Source organism: Pseudorca crassidens, chromosome 18 (genome assembly GCF_039906515.1).
Source record: "Pseudorca crassidens isolate mPseCra1 chromosome 18, mPseCra1.hap1, whole genome shotgun sequence".
Lineage (NCBI taxonomy): Eukaryota > Metazoa > Chordata > Mammalia > Artiodactyla > Delphinidae > Pseudorca > Pseudorca crassidens.
In genome coordinates, this window is record NC_090313.1 from 9,176,954 (window position 1) to 9,192,626 (window position 15,673).

Consider the following 15,673-nt stretch of genomic DNA (forward strand, 5'->3'; position numbering starts at 1 on the left):
GGTGACAGCTATAGAAAATAGAACACACTCACATATTTACACTCACATACCACACACTCACACAGATCTTTTCCACTAACATTTTAGCTTTACTTTTGAAATTTTATGATGTCTATTCTACAAAGTGGAACATAACAGAGATAGTTTCTCAACCACTATTGAGGAATGAAAAAGCAACAGGAGTTAGCCTTTGATCTCTCTACCATATTCCAGGTGGAATGAAAAGAACATGCTCTATATCTGGCAACCAGTGTGTATGTGGACATACAAGCATATAGAGATTCCATCTGTTGTTAGCCCCGCACTCAGAGGAATCGAGGAATTGATGGATAATTGAGACCTGCCACTGATTTCAAACGTTTCATTTCATGTAACCATTTTACCCTCTTCCTTCACCATACACCTTGCTAAAATGATATCTAAGCTCCTTTCTCTCCCTGTTTCCGCCCAGCTATTGGTGAAGGAGTTTAAAAAGCATGAACTCACTATGGCCAGGCACCATGACATGATAGTGCAAAGATAAAATAAAGGTCCGAATGATACACAAACTCTCCCTCAAAGCCCGCATCATCAAAGGCAATCCATGTTATGGATATATCCCCTCCTGGGTGGTTCCTAAATGAAGTGTACAATATCCAGCATGTTCCAGACTCCATAAATTTGGGGCCCCAGCAGGGACCTAAGCTGATAGTCTCAGGTATCTGGGCTCTTCTAGTGAATGGGTACAGTGAGCTCATCAGGATCTTATTTGGAAGAGTCCATAAGAAACTGCCTCTCAGAGACCTCATCAAAGGGAAGAGAAGGTGGGCAGAATGGGCATGCCCAGAGGAAAGCCTCAGGTGGAGGTCCTCAGCTTGAAGAAAGGGAAAGAGTGTCATGGGGCGAGGGGAGGGGGCGAGGGGAAACTGCAGCTGTTTCACTGAAACCACACTGCTTAGGAAAACACTCCTCTTCCTCCTATCAAAAATAATGATGATGGTGATGGTGATGGTGATGATGATCAAGGTGGGGGAAGAGTGAGACAGAAGATCAGCAGTCAGTCCCTATTTCACAGTAAAATGTAGCACAGCTTCCGTCACCCCAGGGCTACGATCTGCAAACATCGCAAAACCCAGAGAACGTCATGTTAAAGCCCAGGGGTCGTGTTAGCATCCGGCAGTAATAGACACGCTTATAAGCACATCTGGGGACTTTCCAAAGTATTCAAAATCCTGTATGAGCATCTTGGGACGAGTGAAATTTGGGTCATTCCTGTTAAAGTGCTGCCATTTGTACCCACAACGCAGGGAGGCCTGAGAAATCTCAGGAGATTAGATAGATAGATAGATAGATAGACATAATCCCTTCATAATACATCTTTTTTAATTAAATGACCATCAGATATATGTGACTTGGGAACCCACACAATCGAGTTCAGATTGCATTTTCACAAAACTTACTAGCTGTCTACTATGTACAGGACACTGTGCTATGTGCTATATGGGATTTAAAAGATTTTTTAAATGTTACTTTTTTATATTGAACATGATCTATTACTGAATACATATTTGCATACGGCCACACATAAGAAATGCCTGCTCCCACCACAGCTTTTACTTAGATTTCTGGCAAACTCTAGACATTCAGGTCACCAACATCAACCAAATAAGTCAGCTTAAGGCCTCTAAGCTGCAAATGAAATGCACTTCACTCTCAAGGAAAAGAAAGAGAGCCGCCCTCAAGGCAGAAGCTGTGGGTTTGGTGTAATGTATAAATTTAAGGTCACTGATTTTAAGTTTTGTTACCTGCATTTCCCTGGTAACCAACAGCTTAAGAAGTGACAGTTGACAGCAAGGGGGACAAGACAGAGAAACTAAACACTATGACAATCCCATGTCCTTGACTGAGGTGATAGGCTGAGGCACCTCCACAGCCCCAAGGGCACAAACACGTCAAGATGACTCAGCGGGAAGTCCCTGTTCAACTAACTTCTCTGAGTCATCACAAGGGGGTTAAGCTGTGTTCTGTCTCTTCTGGTAACCGAGGCAACATACAGATACACCACATTTGAGATTCCCAGCATTTCTTTCAAAATGTGTTCAACTAACAACTTAAAGGCTAAAGCCCAGGAATATCCCTCATAAATTACAGCGACATATGGAAATGAAGACCTGGCCTGAGTTAAACCACAAGTTGGAGGTAAAACCAAAACAAGAATCCAGTTTCTGTGATCTGACCGGGATGTGAGAGGAAATAACAGAGCCTGAGAACTCTGGAACCTGAACTAGATTTTCATCTCTAGCCTTATGTTTTGCAGGTGAAATAAGTGAGACCTGGAGAGAGGGATGACTTGCTCCAGGTCACAAGTCAGGGATGAGTAGAATTGGGACAAGAACACAGGTCTCATAGATGCTAGTATTATATTCTTTCCATCAACATCCACTCTTTTCTTAAACAGTTTAATAGAACTTACATCCCACAGGCTAAACCGCACCCTTCGGTCTCTGTGGCACAGTAGGTATACTATTTGAAGCTGTTACTACTCCTACTTGCCTTCATTTAAATCAAACTAGAATAAGGAAATTGGCTGGATGAACTCACTGTAAGTAACACAGCTTTCAACCCCTGCAGCAGATATTTTAAGCAACTGTTGCGGTATGTTTCAACTTGAGAGATTTAATGAGGAGAAATGACGCCCTGACCCACCGGTGGGAACAAGTGTAAGAAAGAAAATGGGGAATGAGCATATAGACATCCTCCTTTTCAAGTTTTCAAACATTTATTAAGAACCTACTGTGTGTGCAAACTCTGCTTACACTTCAAGTCTGCTACGTTCTTAAACATAAGTGGCTCGGAGTCTCAAAAAGGGTGACCTCAAGTCTCTTAACGGTGCCTGTGAAATTTAATAATTGGGAGGCTCACACCAAACCTCATTTATAGCTCCTTTAAATGAAATAGATCACAGTTAATAAAGAGCCTGCAAATTAAAGTAACCCAGCAGTCTTAACTAGCAATTAAAATGACTTTCTTTTTCCTATCCAAGGGGAAACCATATGCCGGAGCAGATTTTTGTCAGGTCCAAGATAAATGAGCAGTTTGGCTCAGCGGGGAATAATTCCAGTTCATACTGAAAGATCCGCTTCAGTATCAAAATCTCGTTCTCTCAATGCCAGGGTCCTACCACGGATCACCTGCACGCACCTGGGTTCAAGAGTCTTCCCTGTAAGGACACGGCGTAAGGTGTGCGATCACCTCATTCCTTCCACACCCTCAGGAAGTGGGGAGTCTAGTACTGGCAGAACCCAAATGCCAGCAGAAGCCTAAACTGACTTTCACCTTCCTTACACATATTGATGAGATCACCCGGCACTGTTACAGAAGTACGTAGGGAATGGGGAACAGGCTGGGAGAGAAATGTGCATGGCAACATCTAATCCAGATCTAAGCCCATCTCACTTGGCCAGCAGACCCCTAAGAACAGGTGAGAAGGAATTCTGGGCTCTGGGAAATGCCAGTCACCTTCTGGAAAAAAGAAACTAGTGGCCCATGAAGCAGGACATTACTCACATATAATGCTTGTTATGTAGACTACAACAGCAATCAATAACTTGCAAGCTCAGCTGTTTGGAGCACTTCTTCCCAAGGACCTGACTCACCCCCATGTCTTCACTTGCCAAGGTGGGAAAGGGAGCGGAGATGCTGGAGGGGGCATGCCAGATGCTGAGTCAGAAAGTAATTACTGATACCAGAAGACAGAAGGAAAAGATAGGTAGAAAGAAAAGAACAAGGATAGATAAACAGATGGTGGACAGATAGATGGTTGGATGGATAGATACATGGATAGATAGAGCTGTATACATATATTTATATCTCAGTGACAATAGGGATGCAGTGGACCAATGAATGGTCAGTAGAAAAGGAGAAACAAAGACATATTTGTTAGAAGCCTACTTGTTTCTGGTCACCGAACTTCGAGCTTCCCGTGCATCATCTCATGTAATCCATCAGTGACAGCACTACTATTTTGCCTATTTTACACATACCGAAACTATCGACACGATCAATAATATTATCAGGGTTAGTGTTAAAACCTAGTTCTGGGTAGCCACAAAACCCTTAGCCTTTCCATTATCCACGCTGCTTCTCATCAAAAGTCATGCTAGGGCTTCCCTGGTGGCGCAGTGGTTGAGAGTCCGCCTGCCGATGCAGGGGACACGGGTTCGTGCCCCGGTCCGGGAAGATCCCACATGCCGCAGAGCGGCTGGGCCCGTGAGCCATGGCCGCTGAGCCTGCGCGTCTGGAGCCTGTGCTCCGCAATGGGAGAGGCCACAACAGTGAGAGGCCCGCGTACCGCAAAAGAAAAAAAAAAAAAAAAAGTCATGCTAAAATTTGGAAGACGCTACATTAGAAAGTGGACTGCAAGCCACATAGATCTGCTCTGTGAGCGCATAATTATAAACTACACCCTCAAACCTACTCAACCATTTAGCATCCTACCAAACACCAGGATAAAAAGAGCACAGCAGACTCTTCCCAAACGCTCCAGGCCTTGACAACAAGCAGGTGAGAAGCACACTTCTGTCCAATACTGTCTTTCACCACCTCCGTCCTTGACACTCCATGGTCCCCACATCCCACCTCCCAGACCCTTTTTTGCTCCAGCAGTTCCCACCTTCTAAGGTACAAACAAATTGCCTAGGATTTTGTTCAAATGCAGATTCTGATTCAGAAGATCTGGAATCTGAGATTCAGCCGTTGTAACAAGTGATGTTAGAATCCAGGTGAAGTTGATGCTTCCGGTCTGAAGACCACACTTTAGGTAAACTAACCTCTGTTGTATACCCCATTGTTGGAGAAAATCAACAGGTGAAACACAAAAGGAGATTTAGCATCATTCTCTGGGCACTAAGAGCATTTAGCACACATAACAATAGGAAATGTGATGTGGATGTGGGATTTGAGCTCTAAGTATATTTAAAGGAAGTCATGGAATCCCCCAATGCCTCCCCAAATTACCCAGATGCAGTTTTATGTGAGTAAAACCAAAAGCTGCACAGTAAAGAATAATGCCATCTTGATGCTATTTAAATATATATTTACTTCTTATTCATGATCTTTCACCCAGTTAATTTTCTCTGAGAAATTATTCAGGTCACTTTTTAAATGGGTTTCAATGTTTCCAGGGCTGCAGCTCATTATAAAAATGTTCACAGCAGATAGAATCTTGCTTCAGCACAGCACTGTTTTCAAGCTGGCAGACACAGAAATAGGTATGTGGACATTGTACCACAAACATTAGTATTATGTGGAAGGTTGATTGATTAATAAATACATAAGCCAGGAAGCCTAGTTTAACTCTTAATTGACTTTTTTTTTATTTCTCAGAGAGGGAAAAATTAATCTAGAAATGTTGATTGATTGAGAGTTTTAGTCTTCTCTAGACAGCAGTGGAAAATGACTATGAACCTGGAACTTTGCAAACTGCATCATTTGCAAAATAAACCCAATCAACAAATTTCATCACACAGTGATGGATGGTCAGAAAGACAGAGCTGTAGCGATCACGGAGAAGAAGAACGTGTAATCATCCAAGGAAGCAGCTCACCATGCAGAGTGGAGAAAGGAGGAAGAATCAGCAAATATTTCCTGCTCAGGGGTGGACACAAATGAAAAAAAAAAAATATATATATATATATATATATATATACTTGAAACTTTTAAAATTAATGAGCATCAGAGCACTCTGGCAGACTAGCAAATTAGTACACTGCATTGAGAATGTACAGCATATAAACATATTGTGCAGTTGTGATCCCACTACAAAGACTGCATGATGTAAAGAACTGACTTACTCTAGTGCCATGATCAGAGGGTCATGTTTAGAACCAAATGTTCTATATCTAGACTTACATAGTGCTGAATTGTTTTTTCTAAAAACAAGGGAAACATCTTCATTGTTCTCTTTTTGGAAGAGTAGCAATGAAGCTGAGCAGGGCAACCGCATCTTAGACCTGCATCTCCTTCCTGTGCTTTTGTTTTTCCTTTCCAGATCATATTTACACAATGACAATCAAGGTCAAGTTCCAAGCCCTAAACCTCAGAAAGCTGACATCAGAATCATCAGCACTGTTTGCACTTAGTGTGTCCACGGGAGGAAATGGAAGGAAGGAAAGGAGGTAACATTTGAGGACCTACTATGATAAGAACTGTGAAATATTCGACCAGAGATTTAGATCAAATTTCTCACATCAACACTGTTTTATTAACCCCATGTTTCAAAGGAGAAAATGAAAGATTAGGGATGTTAGTGAGACTGGGCAGTGCTGCAACAGCTGTTACGTGGCAGAACCCCATTTATGTTGGGCTCTGTGCGTGTTCTAGAGAATGATCTTTCCACACCCTGCATCAGAATGACTGCAGAGCTTGTTAAAGCAGATCGTGGGCCCCCACTCGGAGCTTCTGATTCAGTCAGTGTGTTAGTTTCCTACTGCTGCTGTAACAAATCATCACAAACTGGGTAGCTTCAAAACACAATTGCGTTATCTCACCGTTCTGTGGGTCAGAAGTTCAGATACAGCACAGCTCAAGTGGGTCCTCTGCTTAGAGTCTCCTGGGGCTGAAATCAAAGGGGCTGACAGGGCTGCCTTCCTTCCTGGAGCCTCTGGGGAAGAATCGGCTTCTGCTCTCATTCAGGTTGTTGGCCTAATTCAGTTCCTTGTGGTTGTAGGACTGAGGTCCCCCTTTCCTTGCTGCCTCTCAGTCAAGGGCCAAGCTTGGCCTGTAGGGGCGGCCTGCACTCCTTCCCATGCTTTCCGTGTGGCCCCTTCCAGCAAGGCCAGTCTCTCTCATGCTTTGAATCTCTCTAAGTTTCCCTTCTGCTGCATCTCTCTGACTCCAGCCAGAGAAAGTTCTCTACTTTTAAGGACGCACTGTGATTAGACTGGGCCCCCTGGATAATCCAGAATCATCTCCCTATCTTAAAAGTCCATAAACCTTAATTACATCTGCAAACTTCCTTTTGTATGTAATACATTCACAGGATCCTTGGATAAGAGGGTAGACATCTTGGGGGGGGGCATTCTACCCACTGTAGTCAGTCTGAGCTGGGCCCCCAGAATTCCCATTTCTAACAAGTTTCTAGGTGATGCTGCTGGTCAAGAGACCACACTTTGAGAACTCCTGCTCTGGCTTTTACACCAAGTGTGGCCCAGGGCAGCAGTATCACCTAGGAGTTGTTAGAAATGCACAATCTCAGGCCTCATCCCAGACTTACTGAACAAGAAGCTACTGCTTAACAACATCCCCAGGTAATTTCTGTGCTCATAAAAGTTTGAGAAGCATTGCTCTAGGGCAATTAATAAAACAGGAAAAGGAATGGAGTGAAGTATATGTTTTATTTATTCTCAAAACCTTTTGGAAAGATACAGCTCCTCCTTTGTCCAGGTATTGCCCTTTTGTTTTCTTGGCAGGAATGGAGGGAGGTATCTTACCTATAAAATTTGTACTTGTAAAGAATTCCTGCACTCACTCAACTCTCTCTGTCTCTGTCTCTCTGTCTGGCTTTATTTGCCCACCCCTACTCCCCATTTTAATTCAAAGGGGGAAAATGTCCCCATGACTCAACCACAGAAATGTTTGGTAACCTGAACAATTGCAGGTTGGATTTGATTATTCACTGGGCAGCGTTGACAGGGACATCCCTCCTTTGGTTAAATCCAGGATTTGATGGGACTAGATTTCAAAGCTGCTCAGATGAGTTCTAGAAGGAAATACGGTACTTGCCATCACCCATGACCAGAGACAGGGTGAGTGCCGACGGGTGCAGCATATTCTGCTTTTACTTTGACATTAATAGGATTTAACCAGTCCTGGAAAGAGATTCAGCAAAATCTTAAGGGCCCCAGAGGAGAAGGAAATGTCATTAACCCTTTTCTTGAGGATGTTATTGGTTTTCTGTGACTTACCATTAGACGAAAGTGACTGCAGTTAGAATATATTGAAGAAGACTGCAAAGTAATACAGACAGCCTGCAACTAAACACACAGCTCACTTCTATCTCTGGCTCAAAAACGCCTGAATGTAATTACTGTAACCTAATCATTAGACAGCCAGAGAAAAGTGAAGTATGTTTCAAGATGTAGACATTAACTGAACATTATCTCAAACTCTCTTGCTTTCTCTTAATTTAAGTTGAGATAAAGAGAACAAAACAAAAATGGAAGGATGTTTGGTAATGAAAATAAGAACATACGAGTACAGTGAAGTTCTATTAAGTGTACTCTATTGGTAAAACACAAACCGACAGACTAATACACACACACACACACACACACACACACACACACTCTCTCTCTCTCTCTCTCTCTCTCTCTCTCTCTCTCTCTCTCTCTCTCTCTCTCTCACTCACTCACTATGCTGTTTCTTTTCTAGTGCACTGAGTTCCAGGCAATGAAGACCCATACTGTCTGCTTAAATCAACTGATTATTCCAGAATCAACACAAAGAATCGTATAAACCAACTCTCGTTCCCAGCGCATACTCATGATTCTTGCACTTATTCTCCTTTGATTGGACAAGGAGATCATGGGAGCATTTCCAGTACTAAACCCAAGCCCCTAAAACATTACCAAATTATCTGTGGGTACTCAATAATAAAAGTCTGTATTGACAAAGGATGTCAGCCGCCCAGAAATGTTTAATGAGGCACCTGAAAATGTACGCAAATGATACCAGCAAAGAGTCGATAAGGCAATGGCCATTCAAGGCAAGATATGGGACAAAAGCCAAATAGATGATAAACACTCCAGAACTCCTGAAAGGAAAAACAACTCCCACCTCTCTGATCAATGCCATTCCCCCACCTCCATTTCTGGAAACTATTTACCTCAAGAAGCATTTACAAAGAGAAAAAAATTTCTTGAAATCTGCAGAGTGTTTACTTTTGAAAACCACCTGGCAAAATAGCTCAGCTTTCAATCCATCACCGATGAGCCAGTGTTCTCTTAGATCTGTGTTTATTGGGGGTGGGGGGAGAAATAAGTGAGAGTCCAGATCAAACATGGGATCACTCTGGGGTCACTGGGGGAACACAAGATGACCCTTCACTGGATTCTTGACCTGATGGGCAGTAGTCTGGTCGAATCTCCCCCAACTCTTCATCTCTTTATATATATAAATTTACTTAAAATATGTATATACAATTAAGTTATTATAAATTGAAAGTATATATAATTACTTGGGTGCTCCCCAAACATACATTTCTGTCTCTCACATGCTATTCTATTTCTCCTTTCCATTTTTGTGACCAGAAATCTCCTAAACATCTTTTAAAATCCTATCCAGATGCTGCATGGCCTAAAGTCTTACACATCTGCTGTTGGGGATTGTGGCTCTGTCCCTGACATGTGGTTCACTGCCACCACCATCTCAACACTCTTGTTGCTTGGCCACTAGCACTCCAGTTGCTCTGGCCCTTCTCTATCTTCACAGCCATTGATTGCTAAGCTATCTGCTGCAGCTGCTAGCACTTTCCTATTAAAGGAAAACTTCCCCCCAGTGATTAAAGCCATTTGAGACCTTCTGTCCCTCCTCCCAGGGTAGTTGGGGCAATAAACTTGAAAACCAATCCAGAAAATATTTAAAGGATAGTAAAAAATCTTGAAAGCCTATATCTCATAAACTTTGCCAAATGTCTACTCTGTACCTGGTACCCAGCTGGATATGGTAAATATGTTAGTAAGGACACGGCCTCTCCAGACAAGCAAGGCTTAGAGCAATTCAAGAAGTGCTGTGATCATAGAACATACAGGTTGTTACAGGAATTCAAGGAACAGCACACAACTGGTGACATGGGTTTTAGTGCCGGGAGACAACACTGCCTGGGTCTTTCTCATTTCTGCACATCTTCTGCATAGAGGTGCTGACAGCCTTTTCTTCTTTCAGGAATGTTTGTACAGCTAACAGCCTCAGAAGATAGAAATGGTGTCTTCTGCTAGAACACGGGGAAGAAATGTTTTGCACATGAAAGATGTTCACCATTGCTAACTATTAGAGAAATGCAAATCAAAACTACAATGAGATATCTCCTCACACTAGTAAAAATGGCCACCATCAAAAAATCCACAAACAATAAATGCTGGAGAGGGTGTGAAGAGAAGGGGACCCTCCTACACTGTTTATGGGAATGTACATTGGTGCAGCCACTATGGAGAACAGTATGGAGGTTCCTTAAAAAATTAAAAATAGAACTACCCTATGACCCTGCAATCCCACTCCTGGGCATGCATCTGGAGGAAAGCATGGTCTAAAAGGATACATGCACCTCAATGTTCACAGCAGCACTATTTACCATAGCCAAGACATGGAAGCCACCTAAATGTCCATTGACAGAGGAATGGATAAAGAAGGTGTGGTGTATATATATACATATATATATATATACACACATACCATATATATATATATATATATATATATATATATATGTGATGGAATATTACTCAGCCATTAAAAAGAATGAAATAATGCCATTTGCAGCAACATGGATGGACCTAGAGACTGTCATACTGAGTGAAGTAAGTTAGCCAGAGAAGGAGAAATATCATATGATATCGCTTATATGCGGAATCTAAAAAGAAATGGTACAAATGAACTTACATACAAAACAGAAACAGACCCACAGACATAGAAAACAAAATTATGGTTACCAGTGGCGGAAAGACGGGGGAAAGGGATAGTTAGGGAGTTTGGGATTGACATGTACACACTAATATATTTTAAATGGATAACCAACAAGGACCTACTGTACAGCACAGGGAACTCTGCTCAATGTTATGTGGCAGCCTGGGTGGGAGGGGAGTTCAGGGAAGAATGGGTACATGTGTATATATGGCTGGGTCACTTTGCTTTCCACCTGAAACTATCACAACATTGTTAATTGGCTCTACTCCAATATAAAATAAAAAGTTTAAAAAATGCTCATTGTGCAGAATAATAAAAATCTTGTCTCCCTCCTGGGCAAAAATCAGGCAAGTTTCCTTACAGTCCATTTATTACAAAAGACTGGGGTTTCCTAAGCTCAGGGTTCCTCAGCTGTGAAGCAAACCCAGTCCATGTGCAGCATCCAGGACGCTCTGTGCCATCCCTGTGACTTTGGGGACAAAAGGAGCTGACACAGGCATGGAGCTCGTGCTGCTTACTCTGCGGGGAGTAGTAAAGTCCTCTGTCTCTTACCCAGGAGTGTCGTGTCTTCTCCCAGCATCCACGACACTGCACTGGGCTGAAACGTTAGCCTGAAAGGGTAAAATCTAGGAACCTTCACAGTTCTTGACTGATTTAGAAGGGGTCGTAGAACTATTTTGTGGGTCCTGACACCCACTTGAGCTAAGACAGGCAGGCTTCGTGTAATTTAACCTCAAGGACATTCTAGAAGACAAAGTGAAGGGCACCATGGACAAGCAAGAAAGCATAACATACAACACATTTAGGAAAACCCAGGTAGAGCAGGTTGGCCAGATTATCATCAAGGGTTTTACACACAGTCATGAAACTAAATCAATGCATTCAGTTTGGGCTTAGGGTTCATCTCAAGTTGAAATTTTTAATAATATTAAGCACAGTCTTTGAATTAGCTAACACAGTACTTCCTAAACTGATGTTAAAGAAAAACTGTTCTGTGTAGTGTTAATTGGTGTTCCAAGAAAAATAGCCTTTCCTTGCACAATTAAGTTAGTTTGTTAACTGCAAGCAAAGTTCAATAGTTTTTTTTTCCACTGAAGCATCCCCAATACTTTAACATGGTAATACATATTTTGAATAACCAAAAGGAAGACTTAGCACACAGCCTAGTCCAAGCTAATCTGATCAGATGTCCTTTGTTTAGGGAACGCCAATTAAACATTTCCCAGAATGATTTTTCTCTTCCTGCTGATATGAGTAATGTTTGTCTAATCCATTTAAAAATCACTATAGCCTTATAAGCAAACACACAAAAATTATAATTGAATAAAATTAATCTTTGGTCAAATTTTCTTTTAAAATGTGTCCATGGGGTTAGGATTCTGTGGTCCTAAACCCTCATGACCTAAAAAAATTAAAATTTCATAAAGGCTGATGTGCATCTGTTCTCTGCTCTAATGACCTACAAATTAACAGATCATTCTATTAATCGCTCGAGTTAATTAACCTGTTCCAAGATCAATTCACATAGTACTAAATATATATAGTATATGTCAATATATCACAACCGAACACAGCAAGTTGTGATCTACCCCGTACAATTCAGATGCTATATACTTTGCCAAAGAATGCACTTAGAGTTTCTAGGTCGTTGAAAATAGAGCATAGTATACTTACATTATTTTACTGTGAAAAATATACAATATATATAAAATACTGTGTGTATTATATGTGTGTATCTGTATCATATACATCCGTTTTGAAAACACCTATGCAAGTTCTTTCAACTCTAAAACTAAGAGGATTAGAAAACCAAGTAGATAGCCCTCTACGATGACAAAGTTGATAGCCCTCTGATTTTTAGACATTTTACAGCTGAAATAATGGATTAATCATTGTTCCAAGCACACACCACAATATAAAGGTAAATATCATTTCCTTAAAGTTGTAGGGAAAATTGATATTTCCCACATTGAAAAGCTCTCTTGACCAAAAATATTTGGAAGATTCTGTCATCATCAGCTTCGATCTATTGAAGAGCAAAGATTCAATTTGCTGGCTTTCTTCTGTCTGTAAAGTCACGCCTGAATCTCTCACCCCTAGTGTAGAACTATCATATGGAAGACCTCCAGTCAATATTTATTGAATCCATAAATAAATTTTTCACCTTGAAATTGATATGATAACTATATCATACAATTTTAAGTACATTTGTTGATTTCTATGAACTGCTCTATCACCAATCCAGTTAATTCAAATGGATATAAAAGTTCATTAGAAAAACAGAGAAATGTAAAAGAAATGTTTAAATGGTTTGTCAGAAGCAATGATGAAATTACTGAAATCCTGAGTGTATAAAAAATGAGAGTTAAACAAAACAATGTAGTAAACACAGACAATATTCTGCTTATACAGATGTTTCATTTAAATTGAAAAGCAAACACGTTTGTCATTATAGTTTTTCTTTAGTAAACTATTTGACAGTTTTACAATATTCATTTATTTGGGCTCTTTGGGCTTCTTATAGCAAGTAGTGCTTATTTCATAAATCCTCTGGATTTTAGCAAAGTAAAATTCTGTCATGTTAAATGTCATGGAGAGAAGTCAGAAATTTATGGTGAAATCAATAAAAGATGTGAAACCACACAGGTGACTTACCTGTCCTTATGTCTGAGTAACTTCCAGGTCTCCTGGGTTCATGGGCTTTGTTCCTTCGTTTCTTTGTTACGTCTTGGTGTAGCCAGGATAATCCTCAGCTGCAAAGTCTCTTCATCAATTTCACGTATGAGGACTCTGCCACACACATCCCTTAATTGTTAGTGCTTATTAGACTCACATCGAGACCTTTCCTACAGAAAGATGAAAACAAAGGATTCCCAGCCTCGATGAATTTATTATCTATATGAGAAGACAGTCATATACAAAACTAACCGTTCTATAGAATGAAATTCGTTAACTCATCCATTCGAGTCTTGATTGATTCATTCAGAAATGTTTATTTAACATATATTACAGCACAGGTTCTGTGGAAGACACCACAGGTACAAAGACTAATAAAATGCCACAGTCCACTGGCAGGCTTCTCCCTCCCCTTACGTCACCTCTGCTCTGCCCTAGTCCAGGCCCTATAGCTCCTCAACAACTGAAAGAGACTACTGTCTACAGTTTTCCCAAAATCTCCAGCCGAAAGACAGCTGTTCAATCTTCCCAATGCACAAATTTGTTTAAGTAACCCCCCTCTTCAAAAGCTTTTAGTTCCACCCCATAACCCATGGAGTAAACTATAAATTCCTTAACTGACAATAATTTAGGGACCTCACTGTCTTGGCCCCAATCTATCTTTGCAGTCTTAAAAAACAAACATATCAAGGAGTGATTTACATGACACCAGCCCTTTTGCATATAGCATTTCATGTACATTACCCGAGCCTTTTCACGTATACTAACTCCATGACAACAATGGAGATTCACAGAGCACTGTTGTGTGTTCCCCCCAAACATTTCCTTTTTCCCCTTGGCACACAAAAGACTTGATTTCTAAGCTCCAAATATCTAGGTGGAGCCATGTGACTAGTTCTGGCCAATGGAATGTGAACAGATTTGGGTTTTGTATAGGCCTGGTCCCTAAGAGATCTCCCACACTCTCTTCCTCTCTCTTCCCTTCTGTGGCAAACTTGGGGGTCATAGGTTAAGGATGACAGCATCCCAGGATGGAGTGCCTGAAAGTCATCCCCTACCCCACACTGCCTCACCACCACCCCCCAAAACCAAATGGACTGAGATGTTAGGAGACACTCGATTTTCATTGCTTTAAAATCACTGAGATTTCCAGGTTTATCTTTGTGGTGTAAGCTATTTATTCTGACAATGCAGACCAAAATTAATTTGATATCCTTTTAGAAATGAGAAAACTAAGATTCTGAATGGTAAGTGGCATCCAGATTCACACGGCTAATAAGCAGGACTGTCAACTCGGGACTTTACTTTCTGCGCTGGTTCATCTTATGGGTCAACTTGACTGCACTAAGGGATACCCAGATAGCCGGTGAAACATTATTTCTGGGTGTGCGTGTGAGGGTGTTTCTGGAAAAGATGAACGTTTGAATCAGCAGACTGAGGAAAGATTATCCACACCGGTACGGGGGGGCATCACCCAATTCGTTGAGGCCCCAGGCAGACTAGGACTGAGACTCACACCACCAGCTTTCCTCATTCTCCAACTTGCAGACGGCATGTCGCGGGACTTCTCAGCCCCCGTGAGCGTGTGAGCCAATACCTATAATAACACCCTTTCAGCTCGTTTAAACTTCCCGTCTCATTGTTCCACTCTTCCTCCGCTGATGAAGTGATGCCCCTCAGGCATCACTGAGCACCAGCTAAACTGAAATGCTTTCTGTTCAGTAAACACTCATCACACAACCCCAACCTCCAGCTTTCATCCACAGTGTTGTCCAGGGAAAAGGCTCTTCCTTCATAATACATGCTTCAAAACCTACTCATCATGGTCTGACTCCAACTCCTTCCTTAAGGCCCTGAACAGAGGAATGCCTCACCTCTGTGTCCACAGAGCACCTGTCTGCCCCTTTCTTACGGCTCCTGCAATGTCATCCACCTGTATATATTCTCTCGCCCATTGGTCCAAAGGCTTTTCAAGGACAGAGACCATGTCTTACTCTTCATGGTAGAACCCACTCTGTTGAGCCCTGTACCTTAGGTATGAGGTATTCAAAAATGTTTGAACTGAGTTAAATTCACATCTTTAAACTTTTATAAATGTTGATATATTTTCTACTTCTATTAATTCTTTTAAACTACCCCACCCCCAAGACATAACATACAAGATATTATGACACTTTTTTTTGAGAGTGCTACCTTAGTAGTTGCATTTTAAAGACAAAAGAATCGAAAAAGACACTATAGGCAGCATTGGATTTACATTGCCTTGCACGTAAGTCACTCAATAATCATGTTGAATGAATAAATGTGGTCGTTTAACTGTTTAACCTGTCATTAGTAC

The 15,673-nt window shown here is 41.3% G+C and overlaps 1 protein-coding gene across 1 annotated transcript in view; it reads right to left on the reverse strand.

Moving 5' to 3' along the window:
• LOC137210982 (protein-lysine methyltransferase METTL21E) overlaps positions 1 to 15,673 on the reverse strand; it is a 135,087-nt gene that overhangs the window by 51,477 nt on the left and 67,937 nt on the right. Inside the window, exon 9 of the mRNA XM_067713062.1 lies at positions 13,315 to 13,505. The gene's annotated coding sequence lies outside the window, so the exon portion shown is untranslated. The remainder of the gene's footprint in view (positions 1 to 13,314; positions 13,506 to 15,673) is intronic.